General features: G+C 39.8%; 1 long non-coding RNA gene across 2 annotated transcripts in view; it reads left to right on the forward strand.

Annotated features, from left to right (window-relative positions):
• The first annotated feature begins 379 nt into the window (after positions 1–379).
• The window catches only part of LOC134156723 (uncharacterized), a 33,103-nt gene continuing 14,915 nt past the window's right edge, over positions 380–18,567 (forward strand). Inside the window, exons 1-3 of one of the 2 annotated variants that reach the window (XR_009962035.1) lie at positions 380–471; positions 11,876–11,998; positions 13,843–13,996. This is a non-coding gene — a long non-coding RNA (uncharacterized LOC134156723). The remainder of the gene's footprint in view (positions 472–11,875; positions 11,999–13,842; positions 13,997–18,567) is intronic. The other variant, XR_009962036.1, reaches the window with a different exon arrangement.

Genomic DNA, 18,567 nt, shown 5'->3' on the forward strand with positions numbered 1-18,567 from the left:
TACGCGGTAGGGGGTTGTCGCTGTTCCCCTGTCGCGCTTGCTTGCGCCGCGCCCGCTGTGCTGAAGCGGGTATGGCACAGAAGCAGTGTGCGGGCGGGAGGCCGTGCCCAGGGTGAGGGGTTTGGGGTGCTCCCCGGCCCCAGGGGGTAAGGGAGGGGAAATCAGGTGGCGGCGCAGCTCCTCCCCGCAGCTAAGGGCGGGGGGCACGCAGCGGGTTCATTCACTAAGTTCCGCTGTCCGCAGCTTTTCTCTCCGCTGCCCGCTGGTACGAGCTCTCCCGCCGCTGCACATCAGCTCCGCGTTGCGGTAGTTACAGGGGAAGAAGCGGGGTTTTCTTTCCGCAACTGAGTTTGTTCGTGGTACCGCCTAACCACCATGAGTTACGTTCTGTTCCCTGTTTGATAGCTCAGGAGGATGTAACTCGTCACACTGCTGCCGGGGAAACTAGCTGCTCGAGGAAAGCTGTGGCAGGTCAGTAAAGAAGGTGTAGGAAGTGAGGCACAGTACCACTAAAATCCTGTTTTATAACTCTTGAGTTTTATATTTCATCCCCTCCTAAAGGCGGCCTACAAGAAATCTGGAGAGGGTTTTTTTACAAGGGCACATAGTGACAGGACAAAGGGGAATGGCTTTAAACTGACAAAGGATAGGTTCAGATTAGATGTTTGGAAGAAATTTCTTATTATGAGGGTAGTGAGGCAGTGGAACAGTCTGCCCAGAAATGCTGTGGCTGCCCCATCCCTGGCAATGCTCAAGGCCATGTTGGACGGAGCTTTGAGCAACCTGGGCTAGTGGAAGGTGTCCCTGCCCATGGCAGGTTGGGTGGAACTAAATGATCTTTAACATCCCTTCCAACCCAAACGGTTTTGTGATTCTGTGATTCTATGCCAAGTTATATAAGTCTGCTTGTACAGCTGGTGGTTATTCAGGGCACAGGAAAGTGAGATGTCTGCTGAGCAATTTGCCAGGGCAAAATGAAGTGCACTGGAAGCGTATGACTTGGAATTGTTGCTCTTCGTGTACCTGCCTCCGGTCTGTGGAAACCACTGCTCAGAGGATGGCAACACAGGAGACTGCTCCTTTGTGAGGATGTGGGTGCACCAAAGGGTGGAGAACTGCACAGAGGGGACACAGCTCAGATGAAGGAGGCTGGGGACCAGGGCAAACTACCTGGTTTGAGAGCCTCATCCCAGCTGCAGAAATGAATCAGGAATGAAACCCTGTGGCTCACTCTACATATCAAAGGGCAAGCACAGGGGCAGGGCTTGAGAAAAGCAGAAGTAAGTGAGATCCCTACGGCAGTTTGGAGCGATCACGAGGCTGGGGCAGCGTGCCAGGCTGCTCATGAGGCTGGGAGGAGACAGGCTGCCTCCAGCAGCCACCCAGAGCTGGTGCAGAGGTGAGATCACCTGCAGTACAGCCCTGCCAGCAGCATGCCCAGCACCTGGCTGCAGGTCGAGCAAGTGATCAGCATGGAAAATAACCTTCCCCCATGAAAACATATGCTCAGAGGAAAAAGGCATCTGAGAAAAAGGCACATATCTTTACCAGCACATTTATTCCCTTTATCCTTGGAACTTTTTGGTGTTTTCTGGGAGTTTAAGAAGTCTTGGCTAGCAATAGTCCCTAGCCTTCATTATGCAGTTCAAGTCCTGCATGTTGCTCACTGGCTGCTTTACTCCTCTAGTCAGGCATGAGCAAGCTCCTGGCAGTATCGGCAAAAGCTGGCATGTGCCTTCTCCCTCTGGTAGACCTTCATATGAATCTTCAGCTCCTCACTGTGCAAGGTTCCTAAGGTGCCTATACAAAGCTCTCAGTGCAGCAAGATTGACCACGGTACTGTGTGGGATCCTAACTATAAAACGGTGTGTGTAAGATACCTTGAACAGATTCTTGGCACGCTCAGGACCTATGTGGAATTTGTATGTTGCTTTAGAATATTATCAAATGTCACATGATGTGAATTCTGTAGTCTCAGGCCTGGCTATTAGTTTCACTAGCTGTTGTTTTTGGTTCTGGCTCAGCTTTATATTGATCAAAGGAGCACAAAGCACAGTGTAAAAAATTGTCATAGCTTTCTGATAATCCAAACAGAAAGGGAGAACACTAAGTCTTTGCCTTTTACATTGTTTTAAATAATGGCAGCTAGGCACATTGACCTGGATCAGCACACAACTGAGGACATGCCCAAAAAGGTTCTAGCAAAAAGATTTTTGGAACAGCTTTGTGAGTTCACACTGAGTTCTGGCAACTCAAAGTTACTCAGTCTGACAAATTCTCTCAATGCAGATCTGTTCAATTGAAATATTCCTAGCATAGAGATTTTGATTAAATTAGAATCATGCATCAGTTTTTATCCAATACTTCTAGCCTTCAAACTAATCTATAAGGCCCTGTGCAGATAAGGATTTTACAAGGTTACCAGAGAGGGTTTCCCTTGCCATGATAGAAGCAACGATTGAAATCACCATGAGCTTCAGAGATAGTTCTGTGTTACTATAATCAAAATAGGTGTTTCCTATTAAAGACTTCCCACTACTTGCCGTAGCTTTTCCTCTGTAGCTTTGACACAGAGTTGTTTGTTTTTTTTTCCTCTTTCTAGCTGTCATGATGGAGGAGGATGTATCTCTGGATATCTGTTTTCTTTGTGTTATTTCACTTAGGAAGTATGTGTTAAAGGTATCATTTTAGAAAGAGAAATTGAAACACTGGAAGGATCTGTCTCACCTATTCGTGGCCTCAAGCTCATCCATAAATCCTCAAGCTTACCTTAAATAGAATTTATTTGTTATAAGCTAAAGTAATGCAACGTAAACTGAAAATAAAAAATAATATAAAATGTCATACTGACTGTGCAGGCTTGAAAAACATGAAAAATACGTAGTAACAAGATGTACACATTAGAAGCATATTAGAAGTGCTTAAATGTGTGATGAGGTGCTTAAAAGTGTTACTGAAATGGGCTGCTGAGCTTGGATTCATCAAGACACGGTTCCTGTGATTATGGAAAGGGTATTTTGCAGTAAGGAGGTATAGGCTGCACAATATCCAATATTGCTGGTTCATGAACTGAATAGATTATGTCTAGATGAGGATTGCATGCTCAGACACAGACATAAATCGGTTCAGAAATGCATAGCAGAGGGATGGTATGCAATACTAGTGCTAGTAGGAGCCTATGAAATAGAAACAGCAGAGAGAGAGAAGCTGAGATCATCACCTTTGGACTGAGTTATGGGGCAGCTGCAAGTAATATGAGCTCCTAGTCCTCATAGATCACTAACCAGGTGCAGTTTATACTTCCGATAGTACAACAGTAAAGAAATCCAAGTGATGAATCTGGCTTGAAGTTGAATTTTATGGCTGGGTGAGTGATGAGTGAGTGAGGTCCTTGAAAGGGCTAGAGTTAGCAATCTGTAGCAGCCAGCTGTGCCAGTGTGGAGCCTCACAGGCCCTGTGAGCACCTGCAAGAGACATAGACCTTAGAAGGATCAGTGAAGAATTATATTTACTTCTAATTTCCACCCAACAATGAGTAGCAATCCACTAACATTGGTTATCTGAAGAAACTTCAGACTGCCCACATTTATTTCATCCTTCATAAATAAAAGCTGCTACTTCTGTGAACACCAAAGGTAATGAAGCCTGGTTTAATATGGATTTGCCTCTTGGTTGGCTGACTATTTACCTGAATTATAATAGTATTTTCTGTTACAGCTGCATATACCTAGCATCTTCTCCTCTGGGGCATTTTAGCAGCAACATGTGGGCTGCCACTTTTAGAAATGGAAATCTGTTGAAATTTGCTGACTGGCTAGGAAGTTTTGTTTTGGCTAAAAATGTTTGATCCCTAGTGTCTGCTTTGCCTGGTTATCTGTTTTTATGAAATTTGTATAAATATTATTCTCTCTCAAACTCTGCTGAAGCTGGTTAACACCTTCAAAGTTATCGCGACTTTGGACACAGACAGAGAGACAGGGGTGATTGCATAAACCTTGTTTTCATACTGCCTACCAGGCTAAAAAATGGATTGCATGCTGTCTGAATGCTGAGCTAGGTACAGAACCCGTTTTTATCTTCAGGCTATCTCCCAGTCCAGAAAAACAGTCACCCTCCACCACCAACAAAACCTCCAACAAAACCAAATAAAAAGAATGTAAAAACTATAATCCCCATCTAATCCAGGCTATAACTGTGTCTACTTATCTATTGCTGGTGGGAGAAATGATACTTAAGAAATCCTGTAATTATTTTAGGTTCATCATTACATTGCTGGGGAGTTTATATATAAGGAAAAGCAGGCTTTGCAGAACTATTAGGAGTTGTCTGTGTGGATTACGTTCCTCCTTCAACATAATTAGCCCAGGGAATAGTTGCGCTGCCATGTTGTAAAGATCATGATTTTTCTAAATTTCTCTCTATCACTAGTTTGTGAGGACACCCAAAAGCAAACATTGATTCACTAAACCATGATTTTCTTCTTGAGAAACTTTGGAAAAGAGGTACAAGTTAATCTGATAAAAATAAGAACATCCTAATTTTTAGCAATTTTGCCCTTGATCCAATAAAATTACAATACTCCTGGTTTTTCCTAGTCATAGGATGCACTAGACTGAGCTATACAGTGGTTACAGTGGTGCTTTGTGCCCGGTCTCATAACTGAAGGGTAGCTAAAGTCACAATCAGGCAAAACTACCCAAACAAAAACAAACCAGCAAAGACCTATAGAAAAATAGGAATTCTGCAAGGAATTTCCAATTTAGGTGTACATAATCAGAGGCAACCTTATTCCAGGCACAGGACAGAAAGACCCAGCCCAATATTTGACCAGGAACATACTGGTCACTTTTAGTGTTTTAGCCTTTGTCATAGTGCTGCTTTGAGAAGTGGCACTAAATGTAAAGATCTAAAAAAATACATTTAAAAACACAAAACAACCCCACAAGAAACCACACTGTATGAATTTGGTCTGTTTGGATTTTTTAAAAAGTTCATTTTCAAAACATCCTTTTTCCCCCTGTAAAGTATTCTCCATGTTTCAGAATTGCAGATCTTAATGGTATTCTATAGTAAATATTTTGAGACACTTTTAATACCTGAATATATTTTTTCACAGATACTTTCATTTCTATGTATTTTCTGATGTCAGGGCCTGTTTATTTTGTATGAATAAAACATAAACAGCCTTTTATAACTGAATTTTTCTCATACATTGCAGAGCTACTGACAATGGTCATTCTTGCAACACTCCACGGTTTTCTGCAATGTATACTTTATAGTTTCTCTTTGTTCATTACATGTGTACAAACCTTAAATTCCGCATTAGTTGTCAAATGAATGAGATGATGATATTGTATGAGAACATAATTTCTGCCCATACCTCAACAATTCTGATGCTGTATAAGAACTGCGGCTCACTCACTGCAGTACATGCTTCGAGTACATTCTGGGAAAAAATAGCCCCTGTTTCTCCTGTTCTTATATTTTCACCTTTCTTTTGGAAAAAAAACAACAAACAAAACCTTCCCCTCTCCCAGCTGAATATTGATGATGAGAAACCAAAACTGACAACAATCCACAAAGAATAATACATCTTCTGGTTGACTAGGCAAATGACCTAGTGATTATACTTTAATGCTTTTGAATAGCTCCTTTTAGAACAAGGTTTTTACAAGTCACATGCAGAATCATTTGTTTTTACCTTAGAGGAGTGGCAGTGGGTGGCAGCTGTGGCTGCCCTCAGCCATGCATGAGGACATAGAATAATACCTATTGTATAGCCCCATTGATCTTAGACTCATCTCATTTACATATGATCTGTGCTGCAGTTTCTGATGGAGGAAAATACAAGCAAGGAGATTCTAGCTTTATTTTTTCTAATGTGTGGCTTGACTAGCTTTAATCAAGTGGGCTATATGCAGAGTTAAACCTACTATTGAGAGGCTTTTTAACTTGCATAGCTCCCCAAGGGGAGACTCAACCAACCAATGGAACATTTGGCCTTTCAAATTCGTTCAACTGTAAAAAAGAATACATTTCTACACACATTTCGGAGCAGTAATGTGTGTGCAAGTTGCATAAACCCCTGAGAAGATCTAGCTTCCTGTATTTGGAAAGTTGTGTGAGTGATGATGACTCACTATCTCATTGACTCACTATCACTCTATCTCATTGCCTTCTCTAACACAACACAATTAGTATGTCCCAATGCAATAAATAAATGGGGTTTTCTATTGCTTTATTATTATATAAATTGATCAACACCAAGAAAATCCACTTGTACTTTAAAAAAGTTCTTTTTTTTCTAAAACATCTTGGGGGAAATCTGGTACTATGTCCTCCTTCTTTCTATTAGGACTCTCTTGGTATAAGACTCAGGAGTCAATCTGTGCAACCTTCTGCACAGTTTATTCCATCATTTACATATAGAAATTGATTTATGGCATCAGTCTAACAGATGCATAAAGTACTTTTTTGAGCCACTGTTAAAATAGGAGACATAGCACCCATAACAGATAAGTAAGAGCTAACAGAAGATGCAGCATCAGGAGTAACAGTGTGAGCAGATAACATTGAGGAAATTATTTCACATCCAGCCTGAAGCCAGCTTGTTCCTGTTTTTTTAGGTTAAATGTTTTTTTCATTGTATTTATCACCATAGTAGATACCATATTCATCAGTAGCATATGTCAAGACATCTTTGATAACCTACCTCCTGTAGCAAAATGATAGACAGTTTGGCCAACATTTAAAATAACTTTGTGTTAGCCTGTTATGTAACCTACTTGCAAATATATACATAGTTTGGGAGTACTATTCAAAACATTAACCATGTAAAGATCTCATCTTTCTAGCCTTGTCTAAGCCTCTTCTGAAAGTTTGCCAGGTTATATGGCAGAACATGTAATTTTTTATTTCTTGGAAAATGGATAGAGGCAACCAGCTCACAGATTACATTTTGAGAGCTTTGGCTTTCAAGCAATTACAATTTTTACTTATTACTGACTAGACCAGAGTCAAAAGCATTGTAAGGGACGTTAAAATTATTAAGTGTCCTAGAAAAGGAACACCCTGAATTCCCTCACCTTTCAACAGGCTCTTCCACATAACGGTGATAGTTATTTTTCATTCTTGAATGCTCAGCTAACTCTTTAATGTTTTATTTAATAAACAAAAGCTTGCTTCCCCCCACCATGTCCCTCTCTTAGAGGTTTATATTAGAAAACCCTTTTTATTATAAAAACCAGCATCATAGTTTGTAAAGGCAAATGAAAATAAATAAATCTGATTTAAGTCACTATCCAGACAAAGGTTATACTTGCAAGTACATTTTCTTTCTTCAGAAAAATATTTTAATAATCATTTTTTGTTGGCATATTCTCTGAAAAAGTGCTTCCGGAGACAGTGTATATCTTTCTGTTGTAATATATTCTGCAGAATTCTAGTGGTTACATACATAAAGAGATAGAATTAGACATTAATATTTTAACTTATCATCATCAGAAAAATAATTTATCATTGAAAATGTTACCATATAATTGCATGGCAATTATCTTAATGAGTATAACCTGTTATGTCCGATTTTTTGTCCACTTTAACACTTCTTTGAAATAGAATCCCATTAAAATGTTTTTCATTATTGTCATTACTGCCATGACAACTGCATCAAAATACTTTACTGCAAATTTAATGGCCCTACTACTGTCTGATCTCTTACTGCAAAAGTAGTTTGGCTTGGATGGACCTTTTACACAGAGTGTGTTCCTGCAGAATAGTGTTTTTACACAATGACAGTAAATGGATTACTTTATAGAATTCCCATTTTATCTTGCATCTGCTGATTTTACCTTCACAGAGCCTTGGTTGATCTTACCTATTGCCTCAGTAAGGCACCTGCTAATAGGGTTATATATCTGCAGTTAAAAGATCCGTGTCTCGGGTAAAGCAATGATCATACTTCCCTTTTTAGCTGTTTAGTCTGTTATATGCATTCCTGTAATCTTTTAACACTTGCTTTCCCATATGTATGCATATCCTAAATAGTGCCACTGAAACTGAAAATCTAAAATAATTTGAAGCTAGTCGTGAATGAGAAAGCATTTGTATAACATTTGTATAGTATCTGAAGAAATGTTTAACAGAGGTAAAAATGCCCCTTTGACTAATTGTAAGATTATAAGTAATTCAGTTTATAGCTAACTTGTTTCAAGTTAAGCACAGAGTTGTAATACAGGTAGCCTGAACATTCAAAGCAGAATGTGCAACCACATTTATGCTCATGTATAAGGCAAACGGTAGAGTGGATGACATCAATTGCCCTAAGTTAGACCTTGAGGAAATAGTATTTAGAGATGAACATGTTTAAAACCATATAAAATTGCTGTTTAGGTTGCTTGAATAGTGGGAAAAAAGAAATGCTCGAAGGACAGATTTTTTTTAATTGAGTACTTCACAGCTTGTTCTGAAAGTGTGAACATTTCACTGATGAAATACAGTCACTGAAATCTCTGTTTCTGAGAGTGTTTATGTGCAAAGTAGAGTGTTTGGACATTTCTGTCAGTGGGTGTGAAGACCAAGAATATTTTATCTCTCAATTGGAATTAAACATATGGAAAAGACTGGGTTACATTTTCCCAGACTGCTGTTTTGATTTCTTTTCATTTAATTTCATGTTCTGTGAGAAGAATGCTGTTCTCCAGGGAGAGCACACCAGCAGCATAAGGGTGGGTGGAATGCAAGGATATCTGGTTTGCTAGGATATCTGGCTAACAGCTAGTCACCTTAAAACATAAGGAAGAATCAAGAGAAGTCAATTAAACACTCTGATACTGTAAACACTAAGGAACAGGAGACAAGAAGACAGTAACAAATACAGGGATCCTTAAGGCGTTAATTGATGGGCCACTAGAGGAACCTCTGAATCATGGCCTTGAAGAGGTTCAACCAGAACTTTGTCACTTATAAGAGAGAAGCAAGTTTATGATAGATCTCATGGGAAGATGCAAACTTTTAATGCGAAATTTGAGGGGACTTGAGAAGTTTTGTAAAACTTCTAAGGCTCTTTTATGGGGATTGTGGGAATGAACAAAATTTATTATGGCTTATTTAGGAAAGGGTCCAAATGCAGGGAAAAGGAAGAGATGGAAGTGGATCAGAGAAGAATTAGTGGAAACAGGAGAAAAGAGGGGTTGGTCATGTCTAAAACAAGCTGCTGACCAGTATGCTTCTCTGGCTAAGGCTTGGACTTGATTGCCTCACTGTAGACAAACTAGCTATTAAGGTCTGTTCTTCCCAACTCTTTTCCCATGTGGATTTGCCTGGCCAGCAGTTTGCTTCATGACAGACTAGCTGGTGGCTGGGAAGAGAGGCCAGGGTGCCAGCACCTGTATGTAGAGGCCATGGGTCAAAAGGACCCAAAGGACCCATAGGTTTAGGGGACAGTGATTGGAGAGATGGGTCAGCTGCCAGAGGGGCCCATTTGTCTATGTCTGTGACTGCAGCTCAGCTAAAGTAGCTGGTGAGTTGGGCAAGCAGACTATGAGCCTGATAGTGGAGGAGTGGAGTCTGGTAGATACTGGAGGAGCATAGACCTGGACCAGTTGCCAGAGAGCCCCATGTGAATGCATGCTAGCAAGTTTTGAGCCTGATTAACCAGAAAGTACAAACACAACCAGGCCATTAGGATTGTTCATGTTACATAAATACTTTTGGTGTAAACCTGTGGGCATGCAGGCGCTGCTGAAGGCCCTCTCCCTGGATTGCTCTGTGCTGCCAGATGAGTGTATATGCATCTCTGAGCTACCTGCCTAGCCAGACTGCTGGCTGGACTTGGGAATGGCCTGAGGAAAAAGGTCTGGGGTCTTACAGCCTACCGGATTTATCTTACCTTAACAGCCAGTACCATGGCTATATGGTCTGCCTTTTAGCCTGCAGTGTATCTACACAGTGTCCATATACAAGCATAAGAGCTGGGTGTTGGGAACTGTAGGAAGCAATTGTCTATATGAAGTCTGAATGTCAGTAATTTATAGTGTTGCTTTATAGTACATTCTCAAGTGGTGGTGATATGATTTTGTAAACATACCTGTGCCCCGGGATTTTAAAATTTCCTAGAGAATAACTGAAGCTAATGTGCAAGTGCAGCAGAGAATTCAGAAATGGCTATCTGAAATGTAGGTGTGTTTGTAGGAGCCGTATTCATATATTATAGTAGCACATTGATTCAATAACATATTTCAAGTCCACCTCGTGGATCTCTGGGAATGACATAGCTTTTGCCATCAATATGATCGGCCTGAAAAGTTGCTTTTCTGTCTTCATTTTTATTCCCAAATGTACACTTTTGACACTTGATTTGTGATAGCTGACACCTCAAAGCTGATATATAGCTCAGAAGTTAAGCAGCAGAGGGCCAGGCAGAATGAGCTGGCTATAATCTCTCAAACATACCGTACTCTCTGACATCAAATGTGAAAATCATCAGCATGTGTATAGTGTCATATAGAAAAAAATACCGAAGTGAAGTGGAAAATTACTTGAGTTTTGACACAGAGGAAGTTAGGCTTTTAAACTACCTGGTATATGTTTTTCATCTCTTTCCCTTTCTTTTGAAGGATATAGAAACCAGAATTGTTATTTCTGTATTTCATAGCAACTCCTGTGTCCCTGTTGCTGAGGGAAGGGAAGGAAAAAGGGACAAGGAAAAACACGTGAATAAACGTGTCAAAGTCTTTCCCAGAAGGCTTCTGGATTGTTCAGTACTGCACTAGGAGAAGAGGCAAATAAGCGACAAAGATAGGCTTCTTTTTCCTATATTTGCTTGCAAAATTATTGAAATGAAAACAGAATTTACCAGTTTGTTTTTTTTTGTTTTTTTTTTTTGTTTCGTTTTAGGGAGAAGGAGAATTGAAGTTCCTGCATGCTGACTTACTATACCAAACATATGTCTGTTTAAAATCAATTTGTTGTAAATCAGTAGTTTTCTTGATGACAATAAGTATGTTTTGCGTATCTTTAAAAAAAACAGAAGGAAGGTGACTTTGAAGGTTTGGAAAAGCATAATGCAACTGCTATGTGTGAGCATATACAGACAACGATTTTAACAGTTCTGGTAGTGGTCAGACTGGAGTTTGGATGAGAATGAGCTGCCTTCTCATAAAACAAAAGATGTGTCAGAGGTTATAGTATAATATGTACATACAAATATATACGTATTATACTATATACATATATCAATATGTAACTGATAACCACTAAAAATGTAAAGAGGAATATGAGGCTTAGAAGAAAAGACAAATACACGATTTCAGGCACGAGTATCTGGTCTGCTAAATACGATTTGAGAGTAGCCACACTTGCACTTTCTAGAATGAAATCTGAGAGTATGGAAAAGGCTATTTCAACCTCATTGAATTAAGAAATTTTCCATAATGTGTGAAAGCAATTTCCAGCCACTGAAAGGATTTTTCATGGCAGAAGGTCAGAAGGCCTTTCAAAGAAGCCAAATTTCACAGAATCATGCAATCACAGAATAGTTTGGGTTGGAAGGGTCGTCTAGTCCACCCCCCCCAATGAGCAGGGAAATCTTCAGCTAGAACAGGTTGCTCAGAGACCCTTCTAGCCTGGCCTTGAATGTTTTCAGTGATGGGCACCTGATCCAATGTTTCACCACCCACATTGTAAAAAAATTCTTCCTTATATCTAGTCTAAAACTATTCTCTTTCAGTTCAAAACCATTGCCTTTGTCCTATCATAATAGGCCCTATTACAGTTTCTCCCCATCTTTCATATAAGCCATCTTTAAATACTGAAAGGCTGCTATAAGGTTCACCTGGAGCCTTTTCTTCTCCAGGCTGAATAAGCCCAACTCTCTCAGTCTGTCTTCATAGGAGAGGTGCTCCAGCCCTCTGATGATCTTTGTGGCCCTCCTCTGGACTTGTTCAAGCAGATCCATGTCCTTCTTGTGCTGGGGGCCTCAGACCTGGATGGAGTACTGCAGGTGAGCTCTCACAAGAGGGGAGTAAAGAGGGAGAATCACTTTCCTTGACCTGCTGGTCACTCTCCTTTTGATGCAGACTAGCATATGGTTGGCTTTCTGGGCTGTGAGTGCGCACTTCCAGCTCTTGTCCAGGTTTCCATCCACCAGTACTCCCAAGACTCTCTCCTCAGGGCTGCTCTCCATCCTTTCATCTCCAGCCTTTACTGATACAGGGGCTTGTCCTGACTCAGGTGCAGGACCTTGCACTAGGCCTTGTTGAACTTCATGAGGTTCACACAGGCCCACTTTTCAAGCTTGTCCAGGTGCCTCTGGATAGCATCCTGCCGCTCAGGTGTGTCAGCCACACCACACAGCATGGTGTCATTGGCAAACTTGCTGAGGGTGCACTCGATCCCACTATGTCGTTGATGAAGATATTAAACAATACTGGTCCCAGTATGGACCCCTGAGGGACACCACTTGTCAGTGATCTCCATCTGGACATTAATCCTACTTCTGCTAATTCTGCCTCATGTCAGGAATCAGAGGAAAGACCATATGCCATTACTCCCCAGAACAGATCAATAAGCAGGTTTCAGCAGAAAGAGATGTAAAAGTACACCAAATAGTTTGTTTCATTGAAGAATGTTTAAACAGGGATCAAAACCAATCACAGTGTCAGGAAAAGGCTTGCTTTGGTTCAGTAGGACAGCTTTTTTCCATTTTTACTTAGGAAAGAGAAGCAGTATTGTTTCGCTCTCTAGAGTATAGGTCAGGATACATTTTATGATCCCATTGGAATGGTATCAATTGTGCTGTGTGAATAATACTGTTTTACAGCCATGTTTTAAAGCAACTGCTACAGTATTTTATGAAAGGTTCAGCTTTGCAGCTGGGTGCAAGCTGTGCTGTGCACACATCTGTTGTTAGGTTCAAGTTTAAGTTATTTTGTTCTCTTTCTAGGTTTCACTCTGGCTTACAAGGAAGGGCAGATGCTGCTCCTGAGAAGGGTAGCTTGGAGTTCACGTAGAACTGCAGTGACTGGTGTGCTGCTCAAGGGTCTTCATAGATGTGAACATGAAGTGCATTATGAAGCCTAAATCTTCTTTTGGATCTGGCTGATATTCTAGGCACCTCTTAAATTCATAGTTTAACTTTGCCTTAAAGATTTGAAGAGATGCTAAGCAAGCATGGGGAGATTCAGATTGCAATCTGAAGTCTGTTTTTTAGATTTGGGTATATTAATGTAAGGATGAAAGGCTGAGTCAGCTTTTTCTGTCTTTCAGGCTTGTATATAAACTTTTAATAATAAAGAGTCAACAGACTTGTATTTTTACAATATGATCCTTCCCCTTTGCATTCACTAACTCTGCCGCCTGCCCTGTAGAAGTGCAGGCTAAGGAATAGCAGAATACTGCTGCCCTGGGGTTAGGTCAACCTTAGCAGATGGAGAATCCTCAAGAAGTGCTGTGTCTGAGTATCCCTTTGGTGGCATCAGTTAGCACTTGTGATCTTCTTCCAGCTTAGTGCTTTGGTGGCTTCTTGTTACTAATACCTCAGACTGAACTTACATGGAAAATTTATCTGTCTTTTATTCTTTGTTTCTGCGAGCTTTTAAGGCTTAAGAAACAATATATTCTTTAACTATCTCACTGTAAGTTGTTTAAATGTGATTTTTGTTTGCTTTTGGGTAACAAAAAGCTTCAGTAAACTGTGTTACACATGTAAAGATAACACGTTTCTTTGTAGTCTGGTTATAGCTTTGGACAACATTTTAAAGCCTACTAGCAATTGTAAATCAATACATGTCAATTAAATGTACATGTGACTGCCAGTTCAAATTTGTTCTGTATTTATTTACTTAGGTTTGGCTGCTACCAGTTATTTCACCTTTTATCAACTACAAGCAGCATGACCTAACAATGAAGAATGATGCAAATATAATGATCCTATTGATTGAAGCAGAGATTCATACTTTGAGAGAAATTGAATTCACCTACTGAAACAGAAGCTCCTTAGGTAATGGACTTAGATGAGCTAAATATCAACTGAAATATCATCTTACAGAATGGACATCATGGTATTTGCCTCTTGCGGATATCTAGAGAATAGTAAATTCTTGTCAGGTGTGCTGAAGCTGTGCTTCAGGGAACATTAAGGTGCATCATAATGGCCTCCACAGTTCACAACAGTTCAGAAATACCAGTGAATGAAAATACAAGGGGTTTCACTTCAAAATACTGAAAATAGCTCACAGCTGTTTTTTCCCAGCCTTACTGAAGATACAGCCCCTTCTTTCTTACCCCTTGCCAGTTCTGTGGCTAGGTTTCCTGTGTGTTTTCAGCCTTACCTTACACTGCAAGAGAGCAGTGAATATACAGAGCTGTTAAGACCAGCACTGGTTCCTCTTAGGAGCAAACAATCAATACTCCCTGAACTCATTATCTGCTGGTGCATTTGCATTGCCTGTATAAATTTTTATTCCTAATAAATGACTAACTCATCACACATTAATCTACAATAATGTGATCATTTCAAGATTTTGCTTTATTTCAAACAATCCTCTAGACAACTGCATAGTTCCAGGAAGGTGCCATTTTTTGTGATACTATCATGGTTAAGTTAAAATGCGTGATGGGAACTTTGGCTCATACACTAGAAATGCTCTTTCCACTTATGCTTTTAAGATATGTGAAACAGATTTTCCTTGTTTATCCAATGGCCAGTGCACAATGAAATCTCATCTTCTTGATGGAAAAAAGTCCAGTCACTTAATTGCTTAAAACCTGAATCACTCAACCAACTTCAATGCTGCCTTTTAAAATATATTTTTAATGTAGACTTGTAAGTCTTCCAAGCTTAGCAGGTGACTGCCAGTTTTGGTGTCCCAGGCAGATGTCCCTCTCATAGCACTGAATTGGTGAGGGTGCTCACCCTTCGCTTGCCCCTGTACTAGGAAAGCAGCTTTGACTCTATATATGTCCCCTCACTTGAGACAATTGCCTTAATCCTTTAATATTCACCCTCTGTTTTTTTTTTTTCCCCACTTTTACAAACCTTGGTTCTGTTCATTCGTTCAAATGAGGTAATTCCGTTGTACTTGCAATAACAGTCCTTCCAGAATAAGAATTAAAGGCAGGAGGAGGAGGTCCAGAGACAATAACTAAAGTCAGCCACAGCCCCAGGATGGCGGTGCAGGACTACAGGGGTACAGATGGGCTAAGGTGAGGCTGGCATTCCAGCTGGTAGGTTGGAGGCATCCCCACAGCCTGACTGGAAGAGCTCTCTTCATGGTCATCAGTGGCACTGTCTCTAAGCTGGTCCTCAGCCTGGGCAGCCAAACCCCTAAAGGTAAGGGATACACTCAAGAGCCCTGCCACCTTGAGATGAGTTTTTTTCCTAGAGGAGAAGAACAGTAAAATTTAGCTTTGGTATGTAGAGGAAGATTTTATTTGTGGGGCTTGAGGGTTTTTTTTTCTGTGAGGTTAGATACATAGCTGCTATCTTTGGTTTCAGCTGTTGGAATGTGCCTAGAGAAAGGATGGGGCTGAAAAATGGCAGAACAGAAACAGAGTGTTTTGCTGGTGTTTAAAACAGTCATTTTGACTTCTGTCATTCATAAGATAAATTTTACTTTTTCAGCCAATTTTGCAAAGTGCACTTGTCATAAAGGTTGCTCTGCAGTGTAGGGAGTTGTCCTCAAAGTTATCCTTCACACGTGGGAAGTATGCTGTGCTATGCAGTGATCACACTCCCAGTACACTGTGCCTTTGGTTCATGAAGCACTGTAGGGAATATCAGGTTTTGTAATCTCACCGTTTTTGCTCTTTATTTGGAAGCTTTGCCTAAGCTCAGTATGCCTGAGTGTATTGAGATAGGGAATAATCTTAATGTTCTTTCTTCAAATACTATCTTAATTCCTGGACAAGAGCTCTTGGAGCAAAGATCTATTTCCTCTTGCTTTCTGCCTCTTCATTAACAAATATGTTTTCTGTTGTTAATATGCAATTTCAATATAAAAAGGTCAGTTTAACACAGATGAGTTTCATCACAGATCAAATTAGTTTATTGATTAGAACTATGAAGAACATAGCTAATCAGTGATGCAGAAAGTACATAGCCTAACTGCATGCTTAGGGGTAATATTTTTACCTCCAGATAGGTATGGCTAGCAGTCAGCTTTCATTAGCTGAAGTAACAGAAGTATATAATATCCCAGAGTATGCAAAAACTTAGATGGATTGTTGGATGTAATGCTTGCACTCCAGGTACGCCTAAAAGCCAGTTTATCAGGATTCATCAGTTCTGACAAGGCATTATAAAGGAGTTCTGTATTGCATTCTGAATGCATTTGGTTCCAGCAGGTTTACTGGCAGGGTGCAAAACCAGTTTTGGTCTGCTCTGGAGTTGAACTCATGTATTCTCTTAGAAAGGGGGATCCCAAGGAGTTGCAGCACGTTAAGTGGTCATCTGTGTGCCACATAGAATCATAGAATCGTACTGTGCCTGATCTAGTAAATTCTGCTGGAATTCATCTGGATCATCAGTAAGATGGTTTTGCTCATGTCTTTGGACTAGTTAATTGCAACCCAGCTGGACTGCTGCAGAAATTAACCTATTCTGTATTCCAGGTCAGGGTGCACAGTCAGCACTTGCTCACACCCTGCTCATCAGTCTTAAATTGCCTATCTCAAAGTTCCCTGTTGCTTAATTGTATGATTCTGACTCATATTAACCCACATATTATTTAGTGCTTTTACTTTACCTAAGTGCAGTAGAAGAGCAATAAAATAGACAACAGCTGTCAAAATTCAGTCTTTTAGGGGAAAGTCCTCCTGCTAAATTTCTTTGCCTCCTTATTCTGCTTTCTTGCTAGATTAGTGCCAGTTCTTACTCTGTATTTGTTTATAATTTAGAGGCCTATAAAGTTACTTAACCTGCATCAGTTTAACTCCAGGCTGAGAGTTTAAAAGCATCAGGCACATAGGTTACCTTTTACTTATGGCCATGCACCATGAATACAGAAAACATGCAAATCATGGTCTGATAATAAAGCACTTACCCAGCAGTTCACCAGATCAGATATAACAAAGCTGAGCCTGAGCATAAATGCATGGGATTATGGAAATGTTTACAATTTGTTACAAAGGCCTTATTATAATGAAGAATAAAATAGAGATAAAATGCTATGCTATGATAAAATGCAATCAGTTTCCATTACTTATAAATGAACTTATTCAGAATTTGGGGAAGATCGTGTACATACTTTTTTTACCTCTGTATGAGTGAGAATACAGTGATTAAAACAGAGGGGACCAAACCTTGATGAAGATTTTTTTAGGGTCTATCCTAATAAAAGTATAAATTATTAATTTTTTTTTTCCTAATGAATTGATGTTGCTGCTCAAACAGAAGATGTGATTAGCCATCAGCAAAACTGTATAGGGGTAATTTCACACTGTATTGCAAAGTGTACAAAAGAGAGAAATATGAAAAGTGAAAATACTGATTTTTTTTTCTTTTGTTTGTTTGGTTTCCCCTAGAAATAGGTATATTGTAGTGACGTATGTTAAAAACATGTCCAATGCTTTTGATGAAAATATAATCTCCAAGTGTAACCCTTGATAAATTATCACATACATGGAAAGAATTGCATCTTAACTGGTCTATTTCTGTCTAATACTATTCATAATTTCTCAGGACATCCAGTTACTTGATTTCACTACTGTTTGCAGTTTCTACTAATGACCTCCCAAATTAATGCTTGGCATCAAATATTCATTTATACAGTGATTGTGTTGCTAGCTGGCAGATCAGTCTTCTACTGAAGAAAATACTTTAGCAGATGAGAGGCAGAGAACAGAGAGATTAAACAAGTTCCAGAAGGCAATTGCCACCAGAGATCTTTTTAATTTTGGCCGATAGGGGATGAGACAACAAGGTATCACACTGCCAAGCCTAATCGCAGCAATCAATAAAGGTGCTGGTAAAATACAACTCAAGTTTGCTGATGTTAACTTCGCAAATAATGAGAGGCTGCTCACATAAAAGAGCCCTTGTCAAAAAAGACATTTAAAAATGTGTTTCCATTTCTAAAGGGACATAATAAGAAAGTGTTATAATGAAAGCACAAGAACAGTGGTTACACTTTGTGTGAACCTCCTAATAAACGTGTGCCTCTTTCATGTTCAGTAAACAGAAGATAGATAGTTAATTTCAGACTAGGTTTTATCCCATTTCTGTGGATTTTATTTAGTATTTTATTTAGTTACAGCTGTAACTCAAAGGCTATGAATTTTTTTACTGATGTACTTCTTAATGTTTCTTAATGGAATAAATCACTTTGATATTGCAAATGCCGTCTTAGATCGCTATAACCCATCTGTCCCTCAGGGCATAAAACCAGAACAGTTTGAAGGAGGATAAACCTGTCCTCTAAAATTCCAAAGCTCTCATGCAGTGGTGTGGATGTTTTATGCATTTCTCAAGTTTTTCTTAGTTTCACTGGATGAATTTCTGATCCTGTGCAAGCCAAGGGACAATCTCCAATATGCTACAGAGGAACCAGAGAATCACCAATTTTTGCTGAC

Source organism: Pezoporus occidentalis, unplaced genomic scaffold, assembly GCF_034315485.1.
Source record: "Pezoporus occidentalis ecotype Australia unplaced genomic scaffold, CSIRO_AGI_Poc_V1 ctg9, whole genome shotgun sequence".
NCBI classification, from domain to species: Eukaryota; Metazoa; Chordata; class Aves; order Psittaciformes; family Psittacidae; genus Pezoporus; species Pezoporus occidentalis.